At 38.1% G+C, this 14826-nt stretch overlaps 1 pseudogene; it reads left to right on the top strand.

The window, feature by feature from the left end:
• Positions 1 to 14243: 14243 nt before the first annotated feature.
• Positions 14244 to 14371, top strand: LOC121394370 (annotated as a pseudogene).
• Positions 14372 to 14826: the final 455 nt, after the last annotated feature.

Here is a 14826-nt window from a genome sequence, read left to right as displayed (position 1 = left end):
CAACTGCACATGCGCCAATATGGTGTTCGCTTCCCGAAGCAATCTGGAGAACCGGAAGATGGCGCCATGAGCTCCGCTGCTCTTACGTTGCACCTATATGTGAGCAATGAATTAGGGACAATTTCAGGGGTAATCACCTATGGGGGGAGAGCAGGGAGGGGGACTATGTAGGGTAGTGGGTCTAGATTTTTATTTTTGGGGGTTTAGTTCTCCTTTAATAGATTCCTGACAGTAAGGACATATTCAGGAACACATTCATCAAAGAAAATATGTGAGGCTGCTAAACACCATGCTGCTCTTTGGGGGTGTTAGAGCTGGAGAAAAACATGGTTGACCCTGGCCAATGTAGGAAAAACAGGTTTTTAAATGAATATCTGTGATGTTTTATATTCTATTTCTGTAAGGAACATTGTGTAACCTGCTTCTACATCACTCTCATCTGAAAAATGCAGCCTTGCTTAGAATTAGGGCACATACAGACGGATGCAAGGTGAATTATTTTCAGATGTCTGTTACATAGGTTTACGTTCAGAATTGTAACTATGTACTGCCTGTGTGCATAGCATGGTATGAATTCACATTCTTTTGATTAGCTCTTCTGTTTAGTAACAATGATTCTATCACCTCTCATTTATGAGACATTTCATATTGACAGAACATACAGTTATGGGATCCGTTACCCGGCAACCCATTATCCAGAAAGCTTGGAATTACGGGACTCATTTTTAATCAAATGATTACATTTTTTTTAATTATTTCCTTTTTCCCTGTAATAAAAAGACAGTACCTTGTACTTGATCCAAACTAAGATATAATTAATCCTTATTGGAGGCAAAATAATTCTGTTGAGTTTAATTAACGTTTAAATGATTTTATAGTAGATTTAAGGTATGGGGATCTAAATTATGGAAAGCCCCCTTATCTGGTAAACCCCAGGTCCCGAGCATTCTGGATAACAGGCCCCAAACCTGTATTAAGCTATAACTAATGATATCATCCTTTGTAAAGGGTATTTATTGATAAACAGGTAGTTCCCAACCTGGTATTGTGATCTACATGTAGTGCTATAGTAAATTGTGTGTATTGTACACCACTATTGAGCTCCACTCCCAATAAATGTGCCCCGGATGAGACCTGTAATCTTAGGGAGTGAGCCCTCACAACGGTGTGGAGGCAGGGTGTAGCGCAACTGTAACTGGATTCAGGGTTTAATAATTGGGCGCCAGTGGTTCTTATAACTTAAACATGAATTGATTTATTAAACATACACAATCCTCAGTGAAGTATACAATAGAGCATGACAGGATTTGGTATCACATTGAATAAGCAATACTCACAGCACCTTTTGGTCAATATTAGTCCCCACAGGCAAGAGGACATGCTCAGCAGTAATAAAGGTACAACTTTCAGCCTTTCCCTAAGTGGAACCTGAGGGGAATCTATCTACCCTGTTCCTATACACTTAGTCCCTACTTCTGGGCTATTAGTACCCGGGATCTAAATCCCTCTGACTCTCCTCGTCGGAGCCTTGAGCTGCTCAGCTAAATAACCTGTCTATCTGTCACTCCTAGAGTGACCTATAATGGTGAGTAGCCTATCCTGACTAATCCTAAGACAATCAGGTTCCACTCAGACTCAGCCTGTTAGCTCAGGCTAGAGCCAGCACAAAATGGACACTGAAAGCATGGCTTCAGAGCCTTTTATATCCTAGCACAGTGCCATCTGCTGGTCACTGTGAGAAGTAGCAGGGGGCATAGCTTAGAGCAGAAAGAGCAAACAGTACCCCTCCCAACTGTATTTTAGGACCCAAATAATTGTCCAGTAATTGTCCCAGTATTCTCATAAAACCAACGGGACCTGAGATTGAATTATTGCTGCAGGCAAAGCCTTCCTGAGAATTCACTGCAAGAATGAAAGCATAAAGCCAAAGGCCAGCAGAATACCTTACATCAGACGCAAGTTCACATTAATGTTAAATATTGGGTTTATTGTGTCCAAATAAAGTGTGTAATATAATGGATTATTCATCTTTTGCTAATAAAAATGATAAAGAATTGGAACATCCTTTTGGCTTTCCATGGCATTATCTCATAAGAGTTTTTATCTTCCTTTGTAGCTTCAGCTCAAGCACCCTGATACTTTCCTTAGTATATATACATTTCATTATTTATTAGGGATGCACCAAATCCACTATTTTGCGAAAGATTCGGCCGAATACTGAACCGAATCCTAATTTGCATATGCAAATTAGGGGTGGGAAGGAGAAAACATTTTTACTTCCTTGTTTTGTGACGCAAAAAAAGCGATTTCCCTCCTCATCCCTAATTTGCATATGCAAAATAGGATTCGGTTCGGCCGGGCAGAAAAAGGCCAAATCCTGGCCGAATCCCAAACAGAATCTTGGATTTGGTGCATCCCTATTATTTATCATATTTCCCCTGGACTTGTTGTTATAATCATTGTACTACACGTAAACATTTGGGCGCTAAAAGATTAAAGAGTAGAAAATGGAATATTAAAGAGGACAGAGGTGTTAATAGGGCATGGTGAGAAGAGAAATTGGAGAGTAATAGATGTGCACAGAGGTCAATCAGTACACAACAACGTATTATAGAAAGCAGAGGCTGGTCATATTTATACATCTCCTAAGAGATTAATCTCCCAGCCGTGCTGATTCTGCATTTTAAATCAGCACAAGAGGCCAGAGATACATTGAACTGTGGTTCAGTAGAGCAGTGATGCTTTTTAGTCTGGAATTAATTCACCACCTGTCTCTGCTTCACTTGCTTCATATGTATATATATATATATTAAGAATAATGCTTCATTCTTCTACCACGGCTGTGCAATTGATTAACTTTGTTTGTGATGAAATGGTTAATGTTGAAGGGAAATGTGCATCTTCTTTCATTTATTGGTGCGGACAGTAGCTTAGAATTTGGAACAGAAAATAAACTTGTTTCAATAGGGCAGAGAAAATGACCAGATCTGCTTCTATTACATACCGAAGGCTTAGTTTCAAGAGATCAAGAATTCTAACTTATATTTCCAGGCCCTAGCAATCTATTGTAGACTCTATCCCTAGTCTTAGGGGGTTATTTATTAAAGTGCAATTTTTTTCTCATTGGCCTTCTATAGGAACAGTAACGTAATGAAAATATAAAGTAGTTGTAAAGTAATGAAAATATCATGTAGTGCTGCCCTGCACTGGTAAAACTGATCTGTTTGCTTCAGAAACACTACTATAGTTCGGAAATTGAAAAAAGGATATATGGCTCAGGTTAAATAGTAGATATCAGATCACACCATTATGTTTTACTTATCTGCTATCTGCTGTGTAACCTGAGCCTTTTCTCCTTTGAATGGCTGCCCCCATTGCTACACAGCAGCTTATTTATATAAACAATAATAATGTTTCTGAAGCAAACACATCAGTTTTACCAGTGCAGGGCAACACTGCATTATATTTTTATTACTTTAAAACACTTTAATTTTTTGATGTTACTGTTCCTTTAAAGAGGAAAAACATTTTTTTTGTGGAAAAAAACCTTAACATTTTCAGGATTAATTAAACCGAATAAAAAAACTACTCCAACTCAGACCTGCCAAGTTCATGTAGAAGTCAATGGGAGATGTCCTGTTGATATACTGATCTCTGCTGGGTTTTTGAAAAAGTTGCGATATGTGGGTGACAAATCTGAAAAAGTCGAGATATTAGGGTGACAAAATGGCGGTATTCAAGCGTCACATCTAAAAAGTTGCGCTATTAAGGATTTTTCCACGATTTTAGCAAGTTTTTTTCTGCAAAAGACATTTTCGGGAAAATGTATTCATAAAAAAATCCATGTGGATTTGGTCGGAGTAGAAATTTTCAGATTTTGATAAGTAACCCTCTTAATGTCCTTAGTTATTTAGTTCTATGATATCTAGAAAGTTGTTTGGAAACCTTAAAGGAGAATTAAAGCTTTTTTTGCGCACTATGTGCACAAAAGTGAGAAAGGCCTTGGATAGGGCTGAAACGTCAGATTGAAGTTCTGTTAATGAATGATTATTTTATTTTATGAGTCCTGAGAGTGCAGCTCCTTCGTGAAGTATGAAATATATATATATATATATATATATATATATATATATATATATATATATATATATATATATATATATATATATATATACCAAAATACAGTAAGGTCCGCACTCTCAGGACTTCTTAAAAGGAAAAAACGTCAGATTGAAGTTCTGTTAATGAATGATTATTTTATTTTATGAGTCCTGAGAGTGCAGCTCCTTCGTGAAGTATGAAATATATATATATATATATATATATATATATATATATATATATATATATACCAAAATACAGTAAGGTCCGCACTCTCAGGACTTCTTAAAGGAAAAAATTATTTATTGTAGAAGTTACAGACTGACGTTTCGGCCTGGTCCCAGGCCTTTCTCAAATATAATATATATATAATATATATATATATATCTATCTCGATAATTGCACTTCTCTGCTCTGGTTAGACCCTTCCTTATAATAAGCGAGCCCTGGGCCTTTGTTTTTGCTTGGAAAATACACAAAAATTGCATCTTTCGTTATGGCTTTGGAGAATCAACTAAGTAAATAAATCATTATTATTAATGAATGATAATTTAATTATTAATTAATATTTTGCTTACTGTTAGCCTAATTATGCTTCAAGGTGACAAAGATTTAGTTAACACATAACACAAGCGATAGACTAATTTCTGCTACACGGAACTGACTTCTCACTCCATAAAATTCCCAGTAAGGAATGATGGCACTGTCACCGTGTCACCTCAGTGGCTGACCGAACCCATCTGTTTTCAGAGGATACTGTCACCTCTTTCCCATGAATACAAAGCTCTCTGCAGCCATATTTTACCACTGCAGAACCTATCTATCATGGCATTATGGGACATTTACTGAGATTGCAACACTTCAGAATGTCATAAATTATCACGATAAGCTGGGGGTTTTTTTTCGGCCTGCATTAGATAATACGCAGTTCCAATTTACATCACGGAAGGATTATAGAATGCATCAATTCTCTGTAACTTTGTTCTGTACAGGACGACAAATCAATGTCAATGTCAATGCCGCAGCTTTGTTGGTGGTGGGAAAGCTTGCTGTAGTGGAAATGAGTCATTATGCCCCTGTTTCGTAGAGTCTTTAGATAATAGTCTGAGGGAATAAATATTTGAGTAAGGCTTACTTTGCTTCTACTTGCCTGGCAGTGCTCAGATGGGTGCCATGGGGAAAAATTCACTAAAGGGCACATTTGCGCCTGGAAGGCTTCGCCACACTTCACGTTACTTTGTCAGCCGTTAATTTGCTACCACTACGCTAATTCACTAAAATCCGTTAGTTGATCACTAAATTCACTACAATCTGAATGTTTTTGCTAACGTTCTTTTTTGCCTAGTGAAACTTCACTACTAGTGATGGGCGAATTTGTCGCGTTTCACCAAAAAATTCCCGAATTTCCTGTGAAATTTGTGCAACAGCTAAAATTTGCGAAAAGGCACCGGCGTCTCGTTTTTGACGCCGGCGTCCATTTTTTTTGACGCTGGTGAATTTTCATTGGCAAATTTTTGCGGCGGTTTCACGAATTTATTAGCCTGGCGGGAATTCGCAGCAAATTCGTGCCTGGCGAATAAATTCACCCATCACTATTCACTACTACACTTATGCTTAGGTCAATGTAAATAGGGTGGGTACATACAGTATAGGTCATATATACGTCTTTATTACTGATGTCGGGGGAGTTGCTTGAAGTGGCCACTTTTTTTTTATTAAAAATGTTCAAGGAAGCAAAATAAAGGCAAAATAGATCCTCTAATGCCCTATATATGAGTCCACCCTAAAATATATGTGGCATGCCCCTCAAATGGTTAAAAAAATGTTATAACCAAAATTTTTAACAGTTACAACTATTAAACACAATCCCATTTTAAAATATGAAAAAATGCCATTAGGTAGGGGGCGCTTTGGAGGCTGATAATGGAAAGGATGAGTCCTTGAGGCAGGAGCTGTATGTGCCTAGGGAACATGCAAAGGGAAGGCAGGAACAAACAGGTTGTCAAGGGCTATGAGTCAGACTGGAACAGGTGCAGAGCAGAATAGGAAAGAGAGGGTGAATATCAGGACTGGACTAGACAGGATGAAGAGAGTGAAGGTCAGGACAGGAACAGACTGGATGGGACAGGACGGTGCAGGCGTAGATTGGGAGCAGACTGAAAGGATGGGACAGTGCGGGTGTAGATCGGATTAGACTGGGGATAGAGTAGCAAGAGAGCTGGAGCAGAAGAGGACTGGAAAGCAGTATAGCAAGAGCACTGGATAGCAAGAGGGCTGGATAGTGGCAGGACTGGATATAAGACAGGTTAGGTAAAAGGCAGAACAAGAAGCAGGAATCCGGAAAAGGCAAGGTCGGTTCAAGGTCAGGTCAAGGCAAGGAAAAACAAGCCAGGGTAAAGCAAGGCAAAACAAGGCAGGGAAGGACAAGGCAGTTCAGGGCAAGGTAGAATCAAGGGAAAGGGCTAGAGCTGGAACAACCTAGCTAGGGGCGCTGCAACAGTACTAGGAAGGCCATATAATGCTCTAGCAAGGAGAGTTTGCATGGCTGGCCTTAAATAGGGCAGAGTCAGCCCTGATTGGCTGACTGGGGCTGCAAAGGCCAGGTAATATATAGTGAGCAACCCTGCAGGCTGCTCACCTGGCCCAGTGCTTAAGATATCGAGCCAGAAACCCAGAGGTCCCTGGCTTGAATTCCATCAGAGCCTAACAAACACGTCCTTCCCTTATGAACAAAGGTAGGTGTTTACCCCCTGTAACATTCCATTTGGTATGGCACAATAAAGCTAACACAGCAGTTAATCTTGGCCTGGAGTTGTGCCAATGAGGTTTCATGGCAAGCATTCCAGCAATTTTTCTGAGCAGTATGTGTGAAAATTTTAAACCATGATGTTCTTTACCTTTTCAAGTCCATCCTTGGCTCTTAATGTCTTCATTTAGCTTATGAAGGTAAGGGGAAGGCTTGAGTAGGTAAATGACGACCCGTGGTCTTGATCCTGCCTTGGTCAAACATATAATATGTAAAATAATTCACATTACCACACTCAATGAAAAGAGCTATTGCTTAGACAACCATCCATGCTGGACACACATTATACATTTATTTTTAAAGACAAATATTCATACTGTAAAAAGATACTTGTATTGAACCAAAAAGAACTACAATGTGTGACAATTACTTTTATGTTTTCCATTACTGATGTATTCAATAGCTTTAGCAAAACAAGTTAAAGATTGTACCTCTGTTAAGAATCAACCTATGAAAATCCTTGAACTGTATCTTACAGATCCACAATATTTACTTACAACCCAAATGCTTTTATGTTTCATTATAGCAAAGATGGATTTTTAACTTTCATTATTGCAGAGATAAATGTGCTTTACACATTTATTGCCAGCAGTTGCCAACAAAGGAAATGTTTCTCTAAAGTACATTGCTCAGTGTAAAGCACATTGCTCTTCAGTGTTACATACTTTTGCCTTTTTTTTTTTTTTTTTTTTTAAGCCTGGATGAGACATATAATTTTTAAGGGGTGAGCCGTCGTAATGGTGTGGAGGCAGGGTATTGTACAACTGTAACTGTATGCAGTGCACAATGATTGGGTGCCAGTGGTTCTTTGGTTCTTGCAACTTAAAAGAGACATGTCACCCTAAGAAATAAATCCAAATAATTTTATATTGTTAATTGAGCAAAATAAAAGTTACTTACTGGGGCAGGTAATAAATGATTTACAGCGCAGATATTTAAACATCTTTATAACAAGTATGGATGTTTTAACGAAAAAAATAATTAGGGTTCCATGTTTAATTTGCAAACAACTTTTATTATACCGCTTTTTATGTGTAGGTGACAGGTCCGCTTTAACCATAGAACTTATTTATTAAAGAACATAATCCACATAGGAGTTCAATTACAGATATAAGCAGGAACCTAGAACAGCAGTGGATATACTCACCATACCAATGGTCAGTATAATTCCCCCGCAGGGTAAAGGAGAGAATACACAGAAGTACTCCTAGTTTTCAGCCTTTTGCCTAAGTGGAGCTTCATGGGTGACTCTCCAGACCCTAGATGACACTTAGGGGCATATTTATTATGCTGCGTAAAATTAAATTCACACAAAAAAGGTGTAAAAAAAAAAAAAACTGTATAAAATAAATGGCAAATGTATCAAGGTGTGTGTAATTTTACAGCATGTGAATGCCAGATGTGCTGCCATTATTTTACATTGCTTTTCTCCTATTAAGATTTCCTGTATCCTCACTGGTCCTTTAGGCATAATCCCTGTAAATCTGCATTGGGATTGGATCCCCTTATCCAATCCCTGTACAGCTTTACCGGGATTTATTCTTAAAGGACGATGAGGGTACAGGAAATCCTAAACTTCCTTGCACAGAGCTGTTATGTCCTATTTTGTGCAGCTGGCAGCACGCTGAAGACAGGGGGCCTGGCTAATCAAGTAAGTGAAGAATGGCCAGGCCCTGATGTCTATGTGGTCTTTTAACTGTGGTGTGGAGTGGGCAGGATCTGGGGAGGGGCTTGGGGGCCAGGGTGGGCGGGGCCCAGGGGTCCCTGAGAATTTTGTTGTATGGGGCCCCGTGATTTCTAATGGTGGCCCTGAGTGCAGTAATACAGTATTGTCAATCAAACAGTGGTATAATAATTACCTAGTTTTGCCCTATTATGGGGAATCTCTGTGTTCCTTTTACTTATCCATGACAAGGAATAAGTCTTTGTCATAGCAGCCTTTGTTGTTGGCTCTGATGCAAACATTGATGAATTTCGTGGACGGGCGCCGTGAGGCCGCGCAGTCCTGGCTTCACCACAAATCCAGGCCTGGATGCAAATGTAAGGGTAATAATTAAGGATGCACCGAATCCACTATTTTGTGGTGAAAGATTCAGCCGAATACTGAACTGAATCCGAATCCTAATTTGCATATGCAAATTGGGGGTGGGAAGGGGAAAACATTTTTTACTTCTTTGTTTTGTGATAAAAAGTCACATGATTTCCCTCCTGCCCCTAATTTGCCTATGCAAATTAGGATTCGGATTCAGTTTAGCTGGGCAGAAGGATTCGGCTGAATCCGAATCCTGCTGAAAAAGGCAGAATCCTGGCCTTCTCCTACTTCTCACTCTTACATTTGGCCTACTACTTTTATTTTTCAAGATCATCTTTCTAATCATTTCTTCTAGTGAGCTTCTCAGTTGGATAATGGTATCATTCAGTTTTTTTTTAACTTATGTACCATCAATCATATGTCTTCCTCATGTTCGTGATGATTGTCAAATAATGCAATATTCTTTTCTTTCTATGCTGTGCACCATTGTAACTGGGTCATAATTCTGGAACTTCTACTTCATAAAAAATAGGCATAGTGTGACTTCTAGTGTTGCATGGCTTGTTAGTTCAAGCTTTATCTCCTTGAGACGTGAATTTATGGTGCTTTGTTTTGAATTATTTTTTTCCTTGAGCTCCGTACACATTCACATTCTCTACATGTCTACAGTCCTTTGAGTTTTGCCTATGGTTTACTAACAAATCTGCCAAGTTTCCTTGGAACATTGACTAAAATGACAAAAGTAGTTATACTGTTATAGGCAGATTTATCAAGGGTTGAATAGTAAATTCGAATTAGAATTTATGAGTGTCATTTAGTATTGATAAATGCGGATTTGGTCAGTGTATTTTTCAGAAAATTCGGCGAAGTTTTCGCATTTTGATAATAACCCCCTTTGTGCCAAAAATTTCATCCCTGTTTAAATTTGACCCAATGACTTTAATAGGTGATAAATTAGTAATGTATCATTTTTGTAATCCTGATGCATGGCATTAATTCACAAATAAAAGCAACAAAACTTTATGACTTCTTAGTAAACTCTGAAATAAAAAGATGATTTAAAACCCTCTGGACAGAAATAAACTTCAACATATGACACCGATTTGCTGGAAATTTTATAAAATAAGGCATTTTTCAAAAACAGCAAATTGCAACATATGACTAAAGAACACTAGCTCCAAAGGTTATAGCCCAAACTATGCAATCATCAGGTAGACAGCTTTTGGCAAGATTTGCTGTTCTTGATACAACAGTTACAAAATGTGAATGCCAGTAAATACTTCCAAGTAATTGCTCCACAAACCTGAATCACCCACATGCAGGACTAGTACAAACCCACTCTACAGATATTTAATTACAAGTTGCTATGATACCCTGCCATGTATCAATTATTGTCTCACATTCTGCTACATACCTACCATACTGTTTTGATACTTTGCAAAGTAAGCTGGAAACAAAGCAGATCTTTTTGCATTTGAAGTTCCATTGGCTTTCAATCCATGGCTAATTGCCTTGGCACAAAGAAATATTACAGCAACAATGACCTACCCCATGTCTATACTGTATTAGATCAAATATATCTTGAATATATATATATATATATATATATATATATATATACCACAATAAGCTGGTGCACTCCAAAAGATCACTCAATGCCTGGGTGCTGATTAAACGAAATTACTTATCCAACACAACAATAATCGCACTCACAGGACTTCCATAGTGAAAAAAAGATTTTATTTTATTTCGACGTTTCAGCTTACAACTTAAGCTGTCCTCAGGACTTCCTAATTTGCATATGCAAATTCGGGGTGAGAAGGAGAAAACATTTTTTACTTCCTTGTTTTGTGACAAAAATTTTCCTCCCCGCCCCTAATTTGCATATGCAAATTAGGATTCGGATTCAGTTCGGCCGGGAAGAAGGATTCGATGAATCCGAATCCTGCTGAAAAAGGCCAAATCCTGGCCGAATCCAGGATTCAGTGCATCCCTAATATATATATATATATATATATATATATATATATATATATATATATATATATATATATATATATATATATATATTATATATATATATATATATATATATATATATATATATATATATATATATATATATATATATATATATATATATATATATATATACTAAACAAGGTAGCCCCAGCACTCTCAATATATAACCCCCTGAAAAAAATATTCTTGCACAACTGAACTGTAACTTTCCCAAAAGAGACACTTTTAATTACAAAGTTTGTACAAAATATGCATAAGCTGACGCGCCCCGTCAAGGCAGTGTCCAAGCGTCAGTCCTATCTAAGTGAAAAAATGTCATATTATCTTTGGGGGGAGACAGACCATACCTGCTTTTCTCTTTATTTAGCATGATCTCTTCCAAAGACACCATTAGTTGGGAGAGCGAGCATTTATATATTTTTTTCAGGGGGTTATATATTGAGAGTTATGGGATTACCTTGTTTAGTATGTAAATTAAGCCTTGCCCACGTGCACCCAATAAGAAAGCTGAGGAGCATTTCAGCTTGTTTGTTTAAAATGTTATACATATATATATAATAAAAGCAGGTTAAAAGTTACACTGGTTCCAATTTCCCATCATAATTGTCCGTATGGTGCGATAGTGATGCCTCTGTGTAATCTGGCTTCTGAAACAGATGCAGCAGATTGTAATACTCGCATACAACAAGATGAGCCAAGCTGATGCTTTTAGATTTGATTTCCTATCATCTCTTGTCTTTAGAAGTTTAAAAACATATTTATTAAATGGTAGAAAAACTATATCCTCAATACCAAGATTGTTAAAATGTAGATGCAACTTATTTTCTTGCTAATACTAAGATGTAGCCTTTTACTCTTTGAGACAAAAAAAATCAGATAGGGCTATGTGGAGTGAAGAATTTATTATATACATTAAAATGATATACAATCTCCTGACACTTACATAACCCAGATAAAATAATACATATCACACATGCCGCTCAGAAAAATGATTTATCTTTAACATTATGTATAGGCTTTTAACAATAAAATATTATGAATAATATCACGGATGCCAGATCCGAAATGAGAAAAACTGATATATTACACATATATAATAAAAAAAGATAAAATGTAACACAGATCTCCCCAAAACCTCCCATAATTTCACACCTACCTTTTCCTGTATTTGATTCCTACAATTAGTACTCTGTGTACGTTACTGCTATCACTGTACATACTTGATAAAGGTGATTGCACACATCATGTGGTGTTGCTTAGTATGTTTTTTGGGACATATTTTTCATCCAGCACTGCAATTGATCCCAGAATGAGCATTAAGGGGCTCACTGTTTGTCAGAGAAATAGCAATATCACATAACATAACAATGTCTTGATACTTTACCTTCAGATGTATTCATCATAAATTAGCAAGTGAGACTGGGCATTAGAAACTAAAAATATCAGAATAAGAAACGTACTGAAATTTATATTGAGGTTATGTAATGAAAGACACTAGGGGGCAGATTTACTAAGCTCGAGTGAATAGTTCGAATGCAAAAATATTCGAATTTCGAAGGATTTTTTTGGGTACTTCGACCTTGGTCAAATTCGATAGCATCGAATGATTCGAGCGATTTGAAGTAAAAATCGTTCGACTATTCAATAATCAAAGTACTGTCTCTTTAAAAAAAAAACTTCGACTTCATACTTCGCCAGTTTAAACCTACTGAATTCCAATGTTAGCCTATAGGGACCTTCCCCAGCACTTTTCCAATTTTTTTTAGGGTTGAATAAAAATCCTTTGATCGATCGCTTAAAATCATTCGAATCTTTCGATTCAAAGGATTTTATCGTTCCATCAAACGATTTTTATTCGATCGTTCAATCAAACCTTTTGCGCTAAAATCCTTCTAATTCGATATCCGAATTCGAAGGATTTTACTTCGAGGGTCGAATTTGAGGGGTTTTTAACCCTCGAAATTCAACCCTTGATAAATCTGCCCCTAGGTGGCACAAGTTAAAGAGTTGGCTCTTCCTTGAACCTCTTCTGTTTCCCAGATATCTTCTGGAGCTTCCAGCCAATCAGTAACTCCCCTGCCTGTAACTAGGCTTGATGATGTCACAGGCAGAGGGGAAGGCTTGTCTGATCCCCTACATATCTAAAGCTGAAGCATTGAGATTTTGTGATGTCATGTGATATTATTATTCCTCTGACAAACAGTCACATTGGCTTGTATTTTAGCTATTTTCCTTTATGGGGCTTGTATGTCAGTAAAGTCATACAAATTTCTAGAAACCAAATGCTTTTACAAGTGAGCTGCAGTATTGCTTGCCAATTCCCCATTTATAAATATGCCTCTGTAAGTGTAATTAGATGTATTTGTGTGTGTGAGTAATTCCTTTAGCAGTTAACTTCCTGTGCCCATGTTGGTTTCGGTAAAAACGCTTTGAATCTTTCAGTTCTTTAGCCTTTCTACCCATGTATACAATATTAAGGGGGTTATTTACTAAACTCCAAATGCAAAAATCAAGAAAATTTGTGATTTTTTTTTTATATAAAATTGGACTTTTAAAAAAATTGCAAATTTTTCACAATTTATTAAACCCCGAGGATGGAAAAGTCAGAATTTGAAAATCCGGCATCTCAGACCTGTCGAGGTTGCATATAAGTCAATGGGAGAAGTCCCAATGATTTTTTGATGTGTGCTGGGTTTCGTGCAATACCCCAAAGTTTTCTGAGTTTTTGGGTGAAAATTCCAAAAAACTTGAAAATCTTGAAAATGGGATGAACAAATCTGAAATAAATTGTGAAAATCTGATTTTTTTTCACGTAAATCATTTTTTTAGGAAAATATAAAACCCGAACGGATTTGATCGGAGTTTGTAGCAGAAAATATTAAGATAAACTAGACACTAGAACTTATCAGGGATATCCCTAAACAAGTGAAGAAATCTCTGTGTACTGCCTGACAATGACTCTCTGGGATCTAGAAGGCAGAATAAATGACTGTGGATCTTTTCAATAGAAAATCATCTGCTTCATCGTTAATAAGCAGAAAGCTGAGCAGGGAAGATTTGATGAGCCTCAGCCATCAGAGAGAAATATGCTAGATAGATATAAGCATCCTTTCTTGTTTATCCCATTTCACTAGACTGCATGAATGGATAAAATTATTGCGATAGCATTTGGCTGTTTACTGTTAAACAATGTGCTATTAATGTTGTGATACAGTGACATTTCCTAGAACTGAACTCAAATGCATTGCCACAAAGGCCCAGGCCTAGGGTGGCAAAATATTACACACAACGATGAAGAACGCAGCTAGCTGCGAGAATTAGTGTGAATTGCAGGACACATTGATCATCGACACTTCGAACGCACCTTGCAGCCCCGGGTTCCTCCCGGGGCCACGCCTGTCTGAGGGTCGCTCCGACGTCCATCGCCCCCACCGGGTCCCGTCCCGGCGCGGCGGCGCGGCTGGAGCCGTCGCAGGGGCCCGCTCCCCTTCGCCCCCCCAAGGCCAGACCCCCGACCGCCCCGGCGGCTCCGACGTCCATCGCCCCCGCCGGGTCCCGGCCCGTCACAGTGCTACGCAATATGTTGGCGCTATATAAATACATGTTAATAATAATAATAAGGGGCAGCAAAATATAAGGGGGTGGCATGCCTCTCAGGGCTCCGGCGCATGCGCGTGTTCGCTCAGAGGACGGGAAGGCGGGCGAGCGATAGGACCGCCTGGGAGCTGCCATGCAGGAAAGCTGGCCCTGCTCAGATGGGGCTATGCAATAAGAGGTACCACAGGTCTAGTCACTCATAGCAACTGATTCGTAAATAGCATTTATTGGTTACTTGTTTAAAAATAATTAGTGATGGGCGAAATTA

The sequence above is a fragment of the Xenopus laevis genome, chromosome 5S (genome assembly GCF_017654675.1).
Source record: "Xenopus laevis strain J_2021 chromosome 5S, Xenopus_laevis_v10.1, whole genome shotgun sequence".
Classification (NCBI taxonomy): domain Eukaryota; kingdom Metazoa; phylum Chordata; class Amphibia; order Anura; family Pipidae; genus Xenopus; species Xenopus laevis.
The sequence above is the reverse complement of the archived record's forward strand: the minus strand, read 5'-3'. Positions and strand labels throughout refer to the sequence as shown.